Genomic DNA, 20,459 nt, shown 5'->3' on the forward strand with positions numbered 1-20,459 from the left:
GCTGTTGGTTATTGACCGGAGAGTCGTCTCGGTCATGTCTGCATGTCTCCCGAACCCGTAGGATCTACACACTTAAGGTTCGGTGACGCTAGGGTTATAGAGATATTAGTATGCGGTAACCCGAAAGTTGTTCGGAGTCCCGGATGAGATCCCGGACGTCACGAGGAGTTCCGGAATGGTCCGGAGGTAAAGATTTATATATGGGAAGTCTTATTTTGGTCGCCGGAAAAGTTTCGCACTTTATCGGTATTGTACCGGGAGTGCCGAAAGGGGTCCGGGGGTCCACCAAGGGGTCCACCAGCCCCGGGGGGCCACATGGGCTGTAGGGGGTGCACCTTGGCCTATATGGGCCAAGGACACCAGCCCCAAGAGGCCCATGCGCCAAGAGATAAGAAAAAAAAGGGAGAGTCCTAAAGGGGGAAGGCACCTCCGAGATGCCTTGGGGAGGAAGGACTCCTCCCTGGCCGCACCCTTCCTTGGAGGAAGGGCCAAGGCTGCGCCCCCCCCTCTCCCTTGGCCCTATATATAGTGGGGGGAGGGAGGGCAGCAATACCTAAGCCCTGGCGCCTCCCTCTCCCTCCCGTGACACCTCTTCCTCCCCGCTTGCGCTTGGCGAAGCCCTGCCGGGATCCCGCTACTTCCACCACCACGCCGTCGTGCTGCTGGATCTCCATCAACCTCTCCTCCCCCCTTGCTGGATCAAGAAGGAGGAGACGTCGCTGCTCCGTACGTGTGTTGAACGCGGAGGTGCCGTCCGTTCGGCGCTAGGATCATCGGTGATTTGGATCACGACGAGTACGACTCCATCAACCCCGTTCTCTTGAACGCTTCCGCTCGCGATCTACAAGGGTATGTAGATGCACTCCTTCCCTCTCATTGCTAGTAAACTCCATAGATTGATCTTGGTGATGCGTAGAAAATTTTGAATTTCTGCTACGTTCCCCAACACAAATAAAGTGTTCTCGTACCCAAACATTTCGGGAAGCATCCGGAACCCCTTCCGATGAATTCCGGAACCTTTCCGGAGACCAAACACTATTATCCCATATATCAATCTTTATCTCCGGACCATTCCGGAGTTCCTCGTCATGTCCGTGATCTTATCCGAAACTCCGAACAACATTCGGTTACCAACATACATAACTCATAAATACTATATCGCGAACGAACGTTAAGCGTGCGGACCCTACGGGTTCGAGAACTATGTAGACATGACCGAGACATCTCTCTGGTCAATAACCAATAGCGGAACCTAGATGCCCATATTGGCTCCTACATATTCTACGAAGATCTTTATCGGTCGAACCGCATAACAACATACGTTGTTCCCTTTGCCATCGGTATGTTACTTGCCCGAGGTTCGATCGTCGGTATCTCAATACCTAGTTCAATCTAGTTACCGGCAAGTCTCTTTACTCGTTCCGTAATACATCATCCCGCAACTAACTCATTAGTTACAATGCTTGCAAGGCTTATAGTGATGTGCATTACCGAGTGGGCCCAGAGATACCTCTCCGACAATCGGAGTGACAAATCCTAATCTCGAAATACGCCAACTCAACAAGTGCCTTTGGAGACACCTGTAGAGCACCTTTATAATCACCCAGTTACGTTGTGACGTTTGGTAGCACACAAAGTGTTCCTCAGGTAAACGAGAGTTGCATAATCTCATAGTCATAGGAACATGTATAAGTCATGACGAAAGCAATAGCAACATACTAAACGATCAAGTGCTAAGCTAACGGAATGGGTCAAGTCAATCACATCATTCTCCTAATGATGTGATCCCGTTTATCAAATGACAACTCATGTTTATGGTTAGGAAACTTAACCATCTTTGATCAACGAGCTAGTCAAGTAGAGGCATGCTAGTGACACTCTGTTTGTCTATGTATTCACACATGTATTATGTTTTCGGTTAATACAATTCTAGCATGAATAATAAACATTTATCATGAAATAAGGAAATAAATAATAACTTTATTATTGCCTCTAGGGCATATTTCCTTCATTTACCACTAAAAATGTGTGCCTAAACAAGCACGCCATATCTAACTTGGCGAAATTCGGCTTCAGGGCGCGTTAATGCTATTATTTTTATTGAAATTGTGTCGAATATTGTGTACAAGGTAGGTTATAGTTGGACTCTGGGTTGTACAATGTCTAGATAAGGTAAGAGTCATGTCCTAATAGGACACTTGTATTTTAACCATTTTAAATAATATGTGGATAGACATACGATGTGAACTATGCCAACATAATAGTACAAGTACGCAAGAAGAGCCGGGGGCGCGTGCGGAAGCCCGGGTGGCCGGTATGTGGTATTGTGCCGGCGTGGAGGAGCGCCCGTAGGCCAAGGAAACAGTCAATGTTCGATAAACCTCGTTAACAAATCTAGATTATTTGGTCATCAGATGTTCGACTATGCACCTCTAATAATACTAACAAGCCCTATCATGAGCTAAATTCTTTCTGAGGTGGAAGATATCATCGTTGGAGTTCTGCCAGGAGCGATCTAGAAAGCGAACAATTTAGCGGTTGTCTTCTCGAGACGATCTAGGAGGGGCATCGATCGAGACTGATCTTGGCGAGTTCAATAAGTCTCGGAAGCGCGTGGCGCGTGCAGGTGCGTACAACCACTGCGGTAGACACGGTTCGGCGGTGAGACACGTGCGGGGGAGATCCTAACCGGCGCTCACACCGTTAGGTTAGCTTACTGGCGCTCGAAGGTGATGATACTGGGTCGACCCAACAAAACGTGGACCGATTGCACGGGACTAGAACGACACGCGAAGTTCGCTCGCTCGCTTCTAACTGGTTGGCTGGTTGACCAATTGACTGGTTAACTTACTACTCAGTTGTCATTGACTTTTGAAGAAAAGTTGATGACTACAAAAAATCATAAATTTGAAAAGAGTTTAGTTTCTTAAAACAACCGCAAATTTGGAAAAAGTTTATAAAAATGAAAAGAGTTTGTGAATTTGGAAAGTTCGTGAAATTTGAAAAACTCACAAATTCGGAAAAAGTAAATGAAATTGGGAAAAATTGGAAAAAAAACTTATTGAATTTTAAAAAAAGTTCACAGCTAAAAGTTCATGAAATTTGAGAAACAATTCATGAATTTTTAAAAAGTTCATGAAATTTGGAATTTTTTTAATGAATTTCACAAAAACAATTCAAAAGTGCAATGACTTGAAAAAAGTTCATGAGTTAGATAAATTAATGCGCTAAAATTTCATGAATTTGAAAAAGTTTGCGGATTATAAGAAAGTTCATGAATTTAAATATTGTTCATAAAAATGAAACAAAGAAGGAGAAAAACAAATAATAATAATAATAATAATAATAATAATAATAATAATAATAATAATAATAATAATAATAATAATAATAATAACAGAAACAAGAAAACTAAAACAAACAAGCAGGAAACCGAGAAAACCCAGGTGGAAAACATAGAAAAAATTAACCGAAGGAAAAGACAGAAAAAATGAACCAACCAACAAACAATACAACAATCGAACGAACCAGAAACCAGCGAACGGAAAAACGAAACAGCGAAATGGGCAAGAAGTGACGGGAGAGTAAAACCCTTCAGACGAGACGAGCGCAATTCTCCATTTGACGCATTCGTACAGAAGGCTGGGATCTGGGCTGGCCAATTTCGCAAGTTCTCCTACTTTGGTATTAGGAATTCTAGGTCTTTTTTCTGGTTCTTTTCTCGGTCTATTTTCCGGTTTCTGTTGGTTTTCTATGCTGGTTCTTCACTTTTGTGTTTTTTTATTTTCTTTTGGATTTTTTACTTTCGTTTTCCCTGTTTCTTTTTCAATTGCAGAATTCAGAAAAGTACAGTATATTTAAAAAAAAAATCATAAATTCAAAATTTTGAAAAAAATATTCAAAATAAAAATACCTCCGTCCTGGTTTATTATGCCTTCTTGTAGTTTGGGTCAAACTCTGACCTTTCATTTAAGTATTAAAAAATAAGTTATATACCCTAAAAATAGTTCATTAGAAACCTCATCCAAATATGAATCCAACAATATAAGTTTTGTGACATACAACTTATAATTTATTAGTTAAATCTACGGTCAAAGTTGGGCGCAAAATACGAAGGAGACCAATAAACTCGGACGGAGGTAGTAGTTGAATTTAAAAAAATGTTCATTTTCCCCAAAATCGTTCAATTTTCCAAAAAAATAGTTTGAAAATTTCCAATTTATTTTCGTTTCATAATTTTTTTGTGCTTTCTAGTTTTCAGAGTGCCGAAAAATATTCTCACTATAAATATTGATCACAGATCCAAAAAATGTTCGCTTTTTTTGCAAATTTAGTTCAGACGTTTAAAAATAGTTCGTATTTCTGAAAGTTGTTTGCATTTTTCCAAAATTGTTCATATTTTCGAAACTTATCCTTATTTAAAGATTGTCCAAGTTTTCCAAAAAATATCTGAACGTCAATAATATTTAGAATTACAAAATTATTCACTTTTTCAAGAAAACTTTGGAATTCCAAAAATCATTTGAGCTCTCAAAAAAATATGTCATTTCAAAAAAATATATAGTTTTCAAGAAACGTTTCAAAAAAATTAAAAAATGTTTTAAATCACAACACTGCAGTGTTATCTTAAATATTTTGCGCATCCCAGCAAGACCAGAAGCCATCAATTTAGTGGCTAGCAGCATGTTTCAGTAGCGTGAGGTGGCTAATTTGATTCCTCGCATGGTTGCTCCATTTGGCGTTTCCTATTCAGCGCTGCAGGCACCCGTTACAGGTGTTTTTGCAAACGGGCGCGTGCAGCGCACTCCCTCTGTCACAAGATGTAATGTGCAGAAAATAGTGTGCAGCAAAACCGGAGAAATGTACGTTCGCAGCGCACCGCGCCAACCACTAGGACCATTGCAAGCTTATTCATAGTAACTTCTTGTGTTCTTTGTATTCTTTCTTCAGTTTGCATTTCCTTTTCTTTTTTTTGTTCTTTTTTATATTTCTATTTATTTCTTTTTGTTAAATGCACGATTGTGAATTGAAGAACTTTCCTTCAAAATCAGTGATCTTTTTTTCAAAAAATCATGAACTTCTTCCAAATCAATGAACTTTTCTCAAAATTGTGAAGTTTATTAAAAAATCCATGAACTTATTTTTCAGATTCGATGATTTTTTTTCAAATTCAATCAAGTTTTTGAAAATCCATGAACTTTTTTCAATTTTGATGAACTTTTTCCAAAATCGATGATCTTTTTTCAATACACGAACAATTTTCAAATTTGACGAACTTTTGTTTTAAAATTGACGAACTTTTTTTTAAAATCTATGAAACTTATCAAATTCATGATTTTTTGGTCAAATAATTCAAATATATACATCTGTACAGTTATGTGCAATACAATATCGCAGCGACATTGTTATTTTGTGGTTGGCGCTGTTACCTATCGCTATTCGCCGGTAGCTCGAGTAGTGAGTAGAACACGTAGGTTAGTGGAACCGTGTGAGTTCGAAACCTGGAGAGAGTTTTTCTTGCTTTTTTAATATGTTTTTTGATGTTGTGCGCGTTTCGTGGGCCAGCCCTATTGGGCGCTGTAGTAGGCCCTTTTTGGTGAAATCACTAGTTAAGGAGTAGTCACTGCAAAGATCACTTCCACCTTCTCAGGTTGCGACAAGTGGCGCACTGCATGTGCGTTACTTGTCGCAACCTGTGGGTTTTTCCTTTTTTTCGTAGATTCGTTTATTCAAAATGTTTTATCTCTTTAACCGTGCATCCAAATCTCAAACCATTTTCATCGTTGAATTCCTCACGTCGAGACCTTCAAAACTAGATCACATATTGATATGTTTTGACGAACTTTTATTTCATGAAAGAAAGGGAGAAAAAACCGGACGAAAAAACCGAACCGGAGTACGGGTTTTTTCCCTTTTCAAAAGAGGCACGCCCGTGCCTCTCGTGAAACCACAACCGTGCCTCTCGCAGAAGCAAAACCGTGCCTCTCGTGGAAGGAAAAAAGAAGAGAAAACGCTTTATTTCATTTCCGAGGAGGCACGGTCGTGGCTCTCACGAAAGCACAACCATGCCTCCCGCGGAAGCAAAACCGTGCCTCTCGCGAAAGAAAAAAAAAACAGAAAACACATTTTTTTGTTTTTGAGAGGCACTGTGAAAGCACAACCGTGCCCCTCGCGGAAGGAAAAAATAAATAGAAAACACGTTTTTTTCGGTTTCCGAGAGGCACGGTCGTGACTCCCGAGCACAACCGTGCCTCTCTCGGAAGCAAAACCGTACCTCTCGCGGAAGGAAAAAAAATAGAAAACATGTTTTTTTCGTTTCTGAGAGGCACGGCCGTGACTCTCGCGAAAGCAAAACCGTGACTCTCTCGAATGAAAAAAACGGATTTTTTATGCAAAAATATTTTTTTTGAATTTTTTTGGTCCAAAAGTTCAGAAAGACCGGTGGGAAACCGAAACGTCGAAAAAATCTGGAAAAAAACCATTTGAAAAGCCGAAAACGCGTGCGGAAAAATAAAAAAATAAAATCCGAAGGGAGCGCCAAGAGCGCAACATGCGGCTGGGAGCGCGCCAAGTGGCGCTGATCATTGCGAGGCTCCCGAAGGAACGCTCGTTAACTAGTTGCTCTCGCTTTTTGGGATTTTCACCTTCTCATACGGTGGACCGGCCCAGTTACGTCGAACCCTTTGCGACACACTCATATAGACACAAAATGCATTATATAGGAGGGGAGCTCCTATTCGCCGCTCGCAGCGGCAAACAAGCGCGGTATCGCACAGGCGGGTGTCCAACTGGGCCGGCCCATGAATATAGTGAATGACAACACACAGTAGCTAAAAAACGCCGTCACAGGAATTCAAAACCAGGACCTCATGCTATACCTGACGTGGCACAACCAATTGAGCTAGCAGTCATTACAGGTTCTATTGCAGCGCTAATCTTAAAGAACCAACCCGCAGCACAGATCCAAATTATATCTTGAATTTCAGAAGTATTTTTTATTGAAAAAAACCCGAACGGATATGTGAAACACAAACATATTACTAATTTTCCAAACAAAATTCTAAAACAAAAATATTTTCTAAAATCAGGAACATTTTGTTTGAAACGGGAACATTTTTCGAAATTCCAAGACAGAATTACAAAACACGAACATATTTTGAAAAATGTGAAAACAATAACATTTTTTGAAATTTGTGAACAAAATTTGAAACTGAACAATTTCGAAACTTCTGAAAGAAAATGAAAACATAAACATTTTTTAAATTTGTGAACAATTTTTGACAAAAAGAACATGTTTGAACCGTCCGAAATTTTCTGAAATTTGTGAACAAAAATTTGAAACCAAACAATTTCAAAACTTCCGAAGAAAATGAAAACGTGCACAGTTTGAAAACTCTTGACAAAATGAAAACGAGAATATTTCTTGAAATTGCGTTTTTTTTGAAAATGTGAACTTATTTAAAAAGCAGGAACAAAATTGAAACCATGAACATGTTTTTTCAAAACGCCAACATTTTTTGAATTTATGAACAAATTTAGAAAACATGAACAATTTTTTAATGTGCGAAAAATATGAAAAGGGGAAATTTTTAAAAAATTTGTGAATTCTTTTCATATTTCTGAGCAAAAATAAAAAATGCGTACATTTTCCAGAATTTTGAAGTTCTAAACTCTTTGGAATTTCCGAACATTTCTTTAAAAAACAAAAAAAAATTCAAATTCTAAACTTTTTTTCAATTGGTGAACAGAATTTTAAAACAGGAGCAATTTTCCAATATGTGAACAAAATTTAAGAAATTCGAATATTTATCTAATGTCTGAACGTTTGTTGAAAAAGGAAAATAAACTTGAAAAAAGAAGAGCAGAAAATCAGAAAAGAAGAGAAAAGAGAAAGAAATAAGAGATAAAAGAAGAAAAACAACAAAGAAAAACGAAAGAACGAAAACAAAAACAGAAAAAAAACAGATTCAAGAACCTGCTGGAAGGTTCCCAAAATCGCAAAGAATCGGCTGGAACGTCCTAGAAGTTTCCGAAATCCGGGAATCCTGGAAACACTTAATGGGCCGGCCCACCTGAAAGAATTGCTCGATCGCCTGTGTGTTCCCCCAACATTTTGCCGCGACGAGCGGCAAATAGGGTTTTCCGTTCATCTCACGTGGAGCGGGATATTAGTCTCGTGTAGAGTAGCCCGCAAATCCGCCATCACGATTATATGGGCTGGGCCATTTAGCTCGTCACGGTTCTTTCGCTGAATGAGTAAAATGGCCATCCCAATGCACCGCCTGCTGACATCACATTGATGTCACCCATGTTTTTTCTTCTTCACGTTTTTATTTTCGTTTTATTCCTTAATTTCATTCTATCGTTTATATTCTGGAATATCATACATATATAACCCTAAACCCTGTGCCCACGCATTTAGGTGCCCCAAACATTTTACCTATATATATATATAGATACACACAGCCGGTCTATTCTGCTAATATTAGCAGAATAGTTATTCTGATAACACTTCCGCACTACACGCTCAATACGAGAGCACTGCACTTTCTATATCAAGAGCACTGCAATACAGACTAGTGAACTTCGTGTCGGAAAAAACTGCACGCAGTGTTTTTCCGGTACTGTTTTCGCTTTAATTTTTTAACCATTCATCGAACGAGGCGTATAATATACTGCTGGAAAGCTATGGATTGGGCGTAACTTCGCCATGTTGAACACTTTTCGAGATTCCTCGCGGTTTAAGAGCAGTTTCAAAAACGGTGCAGCGGATGACGAGTGGCAGCGAGCGTAGTTTCGTGATTTTTTCTAAACCGCTCATCGGAATAAAGCAAATGATACGCCGTTGAAAAGATATCGTCGAGGCGCATCTTTTTCATATCTATTATATTCTCTAATTTGTTACGATTTAAGAGCAGTTTCAAATTTACTAAATCACGGAATTACGTTTTTTTTGAAATTTTTGCAATTTTTGGTACTGTTTTCGCTCTAGTATTTCGACTATTTGTCAAAACGAGGCGTGTAATACATCGTTGGAAAGCTATGGACAAGGCGCAACTTTCATATGTAGAAATGGTTTTGAGATTCCTTACGGTTTTTAGTTAATTTTGAAAATCGTTCGGCTGACTACGAAAGGCAGCGGCCGTTTTTCGCAAAATTTTTACAAACCGCTGGTCGAAATGATTCAGATTGTACGCCGTTGGAAAGATACCGATGAGGTGCAGCTTTTTCATGTAGAACACTCTCTCTGATTCCTTACGGTTTAAAAGCAATTTCGATTTTAACGAAATGCGGACACTCTGTTTTTTTGCGGCATCAAAATCGTCGTTTATACTACATCAGACAGCAAACCACACTGCTTTAGACTGAAAACCGCACTTCATTAGACGGACAAGTGCACTGCATGATTTCTTTTTTGTGGGACGTAAATTTTCTCAAACGAGGTAGCAAACCCCACTGCTTTAAACTAAAAACCGTATTTCATCAGACGGACAAGTGCACTGCATGATTTCTTTTTTGTGGGACAAAATTTTTCCCAAACGAGGTAGACTGTGCTTCATGTCAAGCGTTGGTGAACCGCAATAATATGAAAAGTGAATCTCGAGACTATCGTAAACGGGCCGCGACACTAACCAAAGTGAACCACGTGAGTTTTTTCCAAACTCAATATTTTTTACGTGCGTAGACCGGGACCATAGGGACCGAGCGAGTGAACTACATATAATTAAAAGCGAGCTTCTTTGAGATACTTTTTTTCCTTTTTACCAAGCGAACCGTGGAGGAGTATTATAGCAAACTGCATAAATTGCATGAGACAACAAAGTGAGCTTCAAAGCCGCAGCTATCTGATAAAGACATAGTGGGCTGCACCGTTTGCGATGAAACAAGTGAACTACACTCTGTTTCTTCCTTATTGAATGCAGTGAACCTACAAGACTCCTCGAAGTGGGTTGCATCAATTCATTTTCTCTTGAAAATGAACCATTAATGCTTGCTGAAATGAACTCCCCAACAAATAACTTTTTACACACAATACATCATATACCAACCAGATACATTCGATACACATAAAAATCCATAGACAACGAACTAAACTGCATGCCCACTTGCACCGAGCTGCAGGCCGCACACACCGCACTGCATCACGGTATTGCACGCGTGCAGGCTACACCACCGACGACAAGGTGCAACATGCAACAAGCCGGAGTGTCCAGGCTACCATGGCGAACTACAAGCAGGAGCTGGCTGAACCTCATGGCCGTGCCAGCCGAACTACACAGAGAGAATTAACAAACTACATTAGAAACTGAATTCACCCAAATCAACAGCAAAAATCTGAAAAATACACAAAAATATATTCTTGTGAGCTGCGAGCCTGTGTGAGCTGCAAACGCCGTTCAATGCGAGCGACTTTGTTGTTTGGCTGCCACCGTCATTCACACACACATACACGAACTCGCTTGGGAGCGCACTGCAGCACAACCACAGGACCGCCTACGGCAAACGGTATTTTCCATCTTGTGGGCTTCATGTCGCTGGCCAGTGGATCCACTCCCACACTATAACATCTTGCACAACCAGCTGTACTACACCCAGCTGTACTTCACCAATGACCCAAGCGAACCGCCCTGCACAAGCAAGCAAAAATATGAATACAATTTTTCACCTAAAAATATGAATAACACAGAAAAAATGAACATCAAGGGCATCGACAGATGAACCGCATCGCCGATCGAGCCGAACTGCACCGAATCACTGATCAACAAAGATACCAAAACCGCAACGAGGCTAGTTCAGAAAAAGAAAAGAAAAACTACAACGGGGCACAATCCGAAACTACAGGACCGTGATATCCAGAGGCAGAAGCGCCACCGCAAACTCTCCTGCTGCTCCCACCAAAGTGGTAGCCGCCGCCGTCCTTCTCTCTGCCAACAAGTCGGCCGCGAAGTGGTAGAAGAGAACTGCAGATCCCATCACGGAAAGGACCGGGCGGAGAGGAATCAACCGCGGGCAAGCGGTCGCTAGGGAGGTGGGTGGGGGGGGGGGGGCGAACCACACTGCCAGTGGGAAGGCAGGGAGCGCCGCACTGCATGCCTCGTGGAGCCGGACTGCACCTCTGCTCGTCGAGCGTCGTCGTCAGGGAAGTCCACGGTGGACGGTGCGTGGGGTGCGGGAGCCCGGCCGTAGAGGGGAGGGCAGAGAGCTCGACACCGCCGTAGAAGAAGGAGCTGCAGGAGGATCCCGATGTATCCGTCTCCAGGAAGGCGTGGGAGGAGAGAGGTGGCGGATCTTGCTGGATCGGTGACCGGTTAGCACGGGGAAAGGGAGGTGTAGGAGGATCCAGCCGGCGGGCAGGCACGGGAGGACGAAGGTGGAGGAGGATCCGTCCGGATTCGTCGCCGGGCAGGCACAATAGGAGGGAGTGGGGGAGGGTCCTGTCAGATTTGTCGTCTGGCAGGCACAGGAGGACGGAGGTGGAGGTGGATGACGGGGGGCGGTGGTGGTGCCGGGTCGGCGCAAGAAAAGGGGCGCCCCGTGGGTGTCAGATCGATGTGGGAGGGCGTCATGGCCGGCGTCGCAAGAGAAGGCAGGAGGGTGAGCACGGGTTGGAGGCGGGCGGCACAGGATGGGGCCAGCGGCGCAGGGAAGGCGGTGGGAAGGGGCATGCCGGCGACGGTTGGGGGAGGAAGGTGAGGAGGTGTGGGAGGAAGGTAGGAGGAGGTGGGGGTCGTGCATCGGGGGGATGGGGGTGGGGCGGAATGATGGCGGCCAGTGGCGGCCGGATCCCGCTATGGCCGCGGGATGGGCCGGCGTGGAGGGGGTTGGGGGCGCGCCGGCCATGGGAGGTAGGTGGGGCACGCCGGCCGTGAGAGGGGGTTGGGGGCGCGCCGGCGGTTGGAGGGGGTTGGGGACGCACCAATCGCGGAAGGTAGTGGGCTAGGTGGGGCAGCGAGGGCGCTGTTGGTGGTGTCTGGGGAGAGGCGTCGGGCATGTTAGGAGGGGAAGTGGGGAGGAGAGAGGAAGAAGGTGAGAGCCTGAGAGGGAGGGCGGGTCGAAGGTGTTATATATATATATATATATATATATATATATATATATATATATATGAAAAATACATCCTACCACCTAGTGGTAGTTACCATTGCCCCCGCTGCCATCTGATTGCATCAAGATCCGATCTCATCTTAACGGGTTATGGGTGGAGGCAAGCTGGATTTATTTGGACCCGCTTAATTAGTTTGCTGAGCTTCCGATTTTCTTGGCCTAGCCGATCGTTTTGGTCGTCTGTATATATTTAAGATTGGATCTGGAGGATGCATGCAATCTAAATAACCTCATCTCTCTCTCCAACTAGATCTCTACGTCCAGCGGATATTCAACAAAACGGCAAAAGGAAAAAGGTACGCAATCATTGTTCTGCTGAAGTACATGCATATACGTGAGAGGCTGATTCATTTCCTATTCTGCTTTTGTTGAATCATCAGGCGGGACATGGCTCCAATGTTCTCCAGCGCCGGCCTCCGGCCATGTCCTTCCCCATCCCTGCCAACTGTAATGACGTGTTTCAAGTATGAAATTGGATCGAAAAGCAATTGTACGTATACATCATACTGATTTTTATTCCTTTTTTCTGCTGAGTCCTGTCTTGGGCGCGCATGGATTGATGCTGCTCCTGCATGCGAGTGTTTGCCGATGCCGTCAATACCTAGGAGGCGCAGAAACTAACAGGCGACTATCGGCATGTCAGCTGCGACGAGAACAACGTACGGCTGCTGTAGATGCTCAGATGCAGCCCTACTTAGTTGCGACGGCAACGACGACGAATGGCCGCATGTCCACAAGTTCAGCGGTGCAAGGGCAACATACGGCAACGGCTCCGCTAATGATGTACGGTGGCGGAGATCATGGGAACCTCCCATTGAGATCTTCCGATGATCCATGCATGGCATCACGTCTGCATCATGTACATGGATGTCGCGTACTACTTCAAACTGATCTGATCGGATGCATTAGCTTGATGTCTATGTAGATATACTGTTGTAAATCACGTTCACGGTACTCCTATATGTATACTCCATACATACTTCTTTTTCTTCTTCTTTTTTTGCCGGGACATACTCCCTTTTTATATACACATATACTCTATACTACTACCTACAAACGTGCTACCTATATGGCTGCTAGAGAGAATTACGTTGTACGTGATCATTACAAGATCCTAATTAAATTGGACATGGATATAGCTTGTTGATGTATGGAACTCAGCACTATTTTACTTCAATTTCATACAACATACTACATACTACATACTAAAAAAACTATATCTACATGAAAAAGATATACTACATACTCTTTTTTTTAATATTATATACATATATACACACACATACACACATACTCTTTGTGAAGAAAAACTTCTATATACACATACACATACTCCATGTGTAAATTTGTAAATATACTCCATACTATAGTATAGTATGTTGTACGCACCATAATTCTAAAACGAACATACACACGAGACACTACTTTTTTGGGACACATACACCACTGGTAGAAAATAGGCCTTTAGTCCCGGTTCGCAAAGGCCATTAATCCCGGCTGTGCAACCGGGACTAAATATGCGCGACTAAAGCCCCCCCCCTTTAGTCGCGCCTCTTACGAACCGCGACTAAAGGCCCGTCCACGTGGGCGCCAGGAGTCCGTCGGGGCGGAGGACCTTTAGTCCCGGTTCTCGTGGCTAACCGGGACTAAAGGCCTCCTCCGCAGGTTTAGGGTTTTAGCCCCCCCTAAACCTGGTTTCTTTTTAATTTGTAGTGTTTTATTTCTTTTATATTTTATTTTGTGTTTTATTTTAATTTTGATGAAGTTTCAGTACACATATTCTACGCTACTATATACATGTATATGAAATTTCAAACAAGAAGAATTCAAGAGGAATATATAATATATATTCAATCTCGGGTGACCATATACAACTTCGAACAAGTTTCCATACACAATTAGGATGGATGACCATATACAACTTCGAACAAGTTTCAATCTCGGGTATGCATATAAATTTCTTCGTCCTCGGTATAGTGTTCTCCTTTAGGATTGATGACTTCCCTCATGAAAAATCCTGCTAATTCATCTTGAATTGGTCGGAAGCGAGCTTCTGGACTAAGCCTCCTCCGCAAGTTATCCGTCGCCTTCCGCACGCTATCCGATGCCTTCCGCTCAGAGGTGTGTCTCCGGATGTTCTCACAAACATAGTATCCACATAGATTGGTCCCCGGTGGCTGCTTATCCACATTAACTAACCTTCTAAAATCTAGCTCATGTTTGAATTCACCGACAATTTCTTCTGAGAACCGTCTCCAAACCCTACAGGGCAAAGAAAATTAAATGAACAAGGGAGTTATTAGTTACTTGATATTAGGAAATGAACGAAAGAGACCGATCGATATAGAGCTCAAATGATTGAAAATAATTACTTTTGCAGCATTTTTCTCATGTCGGCCCAACGCTTTGAATCCGAATCCATAGAGTCCATGATTAGAACTCTGGAGGTGTAAAGTTCAATATTTAGCAGAATCCAGTGGAACCTGCGGACACGTTACATGCACAGTCATGCATAACTCATCGATTAGACATACCATGCATGGAGTAAACAAAAGAGAATGGGCACAAGAGAGAAACACTCACCCAAAATGGTAAGGAAATAGAATATGACTTTTGAGTTGATGCTTTCTAAGAAACTTGTACAAGTCTTTCTCCACGTCTTCGGGGTGATTTTGTAACACATGTCCATTAACGATATGTGGGTCAATGAACCCAACATCATGGATGTTTCTTATTTTGCATTCCCAAATCTTCAATCTGCATAATAGCGTACGCAACAATATAGTTAGGACAATATATATATATATATATATATATATATATATATATATATATATATAGTGCAGGCAATGAAGAACGAGATGAGGTAGAAATAAATCACTTACAGAACGTAGCAACTCAGGATAGATTTGTCGAGCTCGCGCAGATTGAACAGCTGGAACAATTCACTCATATGAACTTGTACAGAGTACCGTTTGGTGTGATGCTCCTCTGTAACATCCGCATAAACATATTCTTTGCCGGCCCATGTTATGAAATGCTTGTACCAACGTAGCAGATTTCGCATTTGTGGTGATAGACTCTTTTCCCGCGCAGGCTCGACGAGAGGCCCATTCCGCACATATTGTAATGCTATCTCACATACTGGCGCATCCTCAAGGTCTAACGAGGCACGAAGAGTCAAACCCATCTCGGACGCTTGTTTCATGGCACTCGCTACAGTCAATCCAAGTGCTGCCGCAGCTGCTATGATCTCGGGGTCCTCTTCCGGACCGGCTTTCACTATGAGCGGGGGGATCGATTGTTTATTCTGCATCCCGAGCTGGTCAACTTGTTTCCCGCTTTTTTTACTTTCTTCTTTCTCCTCCTTCAATATTTCTGCTTGCCTACGAAGTTCATGTCCATAGTCGTCAGGCATATTCAGCTCGGCTTGGGACGGTGTCGTCAAAAAATCCTTAGCCCACTTCTTTTGCTTCTCAGTGAATACTTGCTTGGGCTCAGGCTCTTTTATCGCCTTCGTATCCGCCTTCCATTTCTCATAATGAGCAGACGCGGCCAATTTGGTTTCAGCTTCACTAAGTTCCCAAGGCCTTGGGAGGAGAGGCTTCAGTGATGGCTCCGGTACCGTTGTGGTCTTAGGTACATAAGGGTCCGTGTTAATAGTCCATGAGCGGGTTTCCTTGCTGTCCGCCTGCTTCTGCTTCTTCGCCGGAGGTGGATTGGGGGGCGTCGTACCCGCCGGAGGAGGATTGGGGGGCGGCGGCTGCTTACCCGCCGGAGGTTGTGGATCGGGGGACGGCGTCGAATGGCGTGAAGGAGGTGTAGGTGAACCACCACGACCACCACCACCGCCACCACCACCACCACCACCATCGGAGGGGGGTGGACTTGTTAGCCTTGGCGCCTCGCCTGGAAACACTATGTACTTCTTTTTCCATAGAATGATCTGGCGCTTGACATCTCCAAGTCTTCTCTCCCCTTCGGGTGTAGCTTTGTCAATCTCCAGGTCCTCAAACTCTTGGACTATGTCTTCCACCGTGACACGAGCATAGCCATATGCAATGGGGTTGTTGTGGTGGAGTGCTCCAGGTGTACAGGGTAAAGCACTGCCGGTAGCTACCTTCGTGGAAACGTTCCCCACGGGATAATGCAGATCACATTCTTTCATCTCCTTTACATCATCCACGGGGTAGTGAGGCTCCGGTGCACGAATCTCGATCGTCGGTGCATTAGCACCAGGCGGGGCATCCGTGGAAGCCACGCTGCTTCTCCGCTGCTGGCTTCCGCGATCCGCTTCATGATCTTCATGCGGCCCTGCAGCCGAATTTTCTTTTACTAGTTCATGCACGGTCTGCTTCAACTCATGGAGTTCCGATGCAAACTTCGCCAAAAGATCTGCATCCCGGTCCGTCTTTCTCTTACGGCTTCTGTAACAGTACGGGTCATTGTCCTGGGAAAACCCTACTTTCCACGGAATTCTGCCTTTGCCTCGTACATGTCCTCCGTGTTCATCATTCCCGAGGGCTGTTGTCAGTGCATCTTTCTCTCTGTTGAACTTGATCAAGCCCTCTTGAGCTTGGGTCATTGCGTCAATAAGGGCTTGGGTGGGAGCAAACTTTTTCTTCCGGTGAACACACACCCCTGTCTCCGGGTCTAGCGATCCCCCATGCCCGTACCACCAGCTTTTGGCCCTTGGGTCCCATCCCTCTGTACCTAGAGGGATTCCTCGCACCCTCAGGTCATCCTCCATCTTCTGCCACTTAGGCTCCGAAAGGCGGTATCCTCCTGGCCCCATAATATGATGGTACTTTTTCTTACTCGCATTATCCTTATTTTTTTCCGATATTTCCTTGAAATGCTCCGATTTCTTTTGCCTCACAAATTCTGGCCAATCATCTTTCAGTTTCTCATGTTGTCCATTGAAATCCGGAGTCTTGCCCTTGTTGACATAGTCACGGGTTAAATTTTTCTTGAAGTTCCGGAATGCTTCGGCCATCTTCTGAAGAGCGAACTCTTTAACTAGCCTCCTTCTCTCACGTCCACCCGAAACCTCGTTACCGAATTCATCGACATTGTTGTATTCCGGAGGTAGAATGAAATGTTCCATAAGCTTTCTCCAGCAATCCTTTTTGTTCTCTTGTCGACAAAACTGAAACCAAGCCGTGCCTTCTTTGGCTCCTTCCATTCCTGGACGGTGATCGGGACGTTGTCTCTAACAACGACTCCGCATTGGTTGATAAACTTTGAGGTGTGCTGTAGGGGCTTGCCGGTTTCACTGACAAAATCAATGGTATATGTTTCTCCTGTTTTCATCGCCTTGGATTTGCCACGCTTTGTCGTACTCGATCCGGCCGAGGGCTAAAAAAAGAAAGAGAGTCGCGCGCGTTAATACATATGTATTCACATTTCAGTAAGTTTGTATCACGAGAGGCTCAATGTATATATATACCTCGCCGGAGGTGGTTGCTACTTGCAATTCGAGATCGTCGTTTGTTGACGGTTGACCTCTGTCGACAATGTCCGTTCCTTCACCTTCTTAATCATCGACAATGTCTGTTCCACCGTCAAGGTTCAGAAAAGAAGAGACTACATCCTCTTCTTGCTCATCTTCTGAGCCCGGCACATAAGGAATCTCGTTGTTTATGATGCCCATTAAATAACGTTCAGCCTCCGGATCCCTAAGCGGCTCGGCTCTATCGTCCGCCATATGTCACTCCTGCATGTAGTAAAAATTAATTAAGTATAAAGGAATTAAAAAATAAGATTAAGGGGACATAGAGGAGGAGCAGCGACGGTTGAATGATTAAGAGCTATTAATTTTTGCTTTCATTTCAGCCATTTTTGGAAAACAACAAAAACAGAAATACTTTAGATGTCAAACTGCATGTATAAGGTTGAAAACATGTGCCAAATGTTTCACTGAACATTTTGAGGTATTAAACATAATTTTTGGATAATTATTTAATTAGTTATGCCATTTTCTTTTTCCCTTTCTTTTATGACCAGAACAGAAAATTGATGTCTTTTTGGTCAAATTTATACAATTATTCCCAAATAAAATACCATTGTGTATATTTTGTTAAGACAAAATTTTAGAGCTCAAGTTTGCTCAATTTGAGTTAACAGAATTCAAGTTATGAATTTTGCAAGTTTCCATTTTTAGTTCCCTTTTCTGTATTTAATTATTTAGTGCAAACATTATTGCACAAGCATGTTGAACTTTTTCTATAAATTGAAACTGCTCAAGTTCCTGAATGTATAGAAATTTGAATCACTCAAATTGGAGAATTTATGAATTAGTTATGGATTTATGAATCTATATACAGAAACTGCTCAAGTCCCTTTCTCTCTCTCTACTCTCTCTCTCTCTCGCTCGCTGACGGGTGGGCCCCACGACCCCGAGCGCTCTCCTTCTCTCTCTCTGCTCTCTTGCTCAATTTTTAGTTTGCCCACGCGGCGGTGACCACCAGCACGGGCACGCACGGCGGCGCTGTTTCCGCACGCGCGCGAGGCTGGCATGGCGCGCATCCAGTACGCGGCGACGAGGAGGACGGCAGGCGGCGGAGGACGACAGGTGGCGGTGGGCGAGAAGGCGGGCGAGAAGACGACGGCGGCGGTCCCCTCTTTTTCTAGGCACGCGAGGAGGACGGCAGGCGGCGGCGGGCACCTACCGAAGACGAGGGCGGCGCGGAGAAGACGAGGGCGGCGGCGCGGAGAAGACGAGGGCGGCGCCGCGGAGAAGACGAGGGCCGCGGAGAATATATAGGGCAAGCCTTTAGTCCTTTAGTCGCGGTTGGTGTCCCCAACCGGGACTAAAGGGGTACCTTTAGTCGCGGTTGGTGTCACGAACCGCGACTAAAGGTTTTTTCGCGCCGTTTTCGTTCCCGCGCGGAAAGAGCCTTTAGTCGCGGTTCGTGTCACGAACCGCGACTAAAGGTCCTTTTTCAAATACTTTTCATTTTAAAATCTTAAAAATACAAATAATATATCAAAAAATTCAGAAAAATAAAACTAATTCATTTTAAAATCTTAAAAATAGAAATAATATATCAAAAAATTCAAAAAAATAAAACTAATTCATTTGAAAATCTTAAAAATACAAATAATATATCAAAAAATTCAGAAAAATAAAACTAATTCATTTGAAAATCTTAAAAATACAAATAATATATCAAAAAATTCATAAAATAAAACTAATTCATTTGAAAATCTTAAAAATACAAATAATATATCAAAAAATTCAGAAAAATAAAACTAATTCATTTTAAAATCTTAAAAATACAAATAATATATCAAAAAATCCAGAAAAATAAAACTAATTCATTTTAAAAATTCAGACCGGTTGTTTTGTTCTACATCCTCGATCCCTTGAAGGTTTGACAAAAGGTTTGATACATCATTCAGTTCATCGACCAAATACAAATCATCCGGATTCGCCATCATATGTCCTGCCGTGCATTTGGTATGCATATATGCACTCAGTAGCCACGGCAGGGCTGTATGATGGCGATACCGATTGTTTTATTCTACATCCTCGATCCCTTGAAGGTTTGACAAAAGGTTTGATACATCATTCAGTTCATCGACCAAATACAAATCATCCGGATTCGCCATCGTACGTTTTAATTAACATGATCCATTCAACAAAGTTTGGTACAATAAATTATTACACATCAATTCTTCCCTTGTGTCCCTGCTTGCTTACGATTGTGCCGTATCCATGGAGCATCCTCATCATTTAACTTAATGCTTGGGTCAGTGTTCACTTTGAAGGGCGGAATTTCACCAAACATATTATAATCTTCTGACATGTCTGTCTTGTCCTCCACTCCCACGATGTTTCTTTTCCCTAAAAGAACAATGTGGCGCTTTGGATCATCGCATGATGTACTGATCGTTTTCTTATCTTTCCGTTTCCTCGGTTTGCTACTCATGTCCTTCAAATAAAAAACCTGAGCGACATATTTGGCAAGGACGAATGGTTCGTCAAGGTAACCAAGATTGTTGAAATCCACCATTGTCATTCCGTATTGCTCGTCCACCTTTACCCCACCTCCTGTTAGCTTGAACCATTTGCACCGGAACAAAGGGACCTTAAAGGAGGGTCCATAGTCAAGTTCCCATATCTCCTCTATGTAACCATAATATGTGACCTTTTGCCCATTCTCGGTTGCTGCATCAAAGCGGACACCACTGTTTTGGTTGGTGCTCTTTTTATCTTGGGCGATGGTGTAAAATGTATTCCCATTTATCTCGTACCCTTGGAAAGTCGTTATAGTCGAAGATGGTGTCTTGGCCAACATGTACAGCTGATCTCCAACATCATTGTCATTCATTAAATGTTTTCGCAACCA

The sequence above is a fragment of the Aegilops tauschii genome, chromosome 4, assembly GCF_002575655.3.
Source record: "Aegilops tauschii subsp. strangulata cultivar AL8/78 chromosome 4, Aet v6.0, whole genome shotgun sequence".
Taxonomy (NCBI): domain Eukaryota; kingdom Viridiplantae; phylum Streptophyta; class Magnoliopsida; order Poales; family Poaceae; genus Aegilops; species Aegilops tauschii.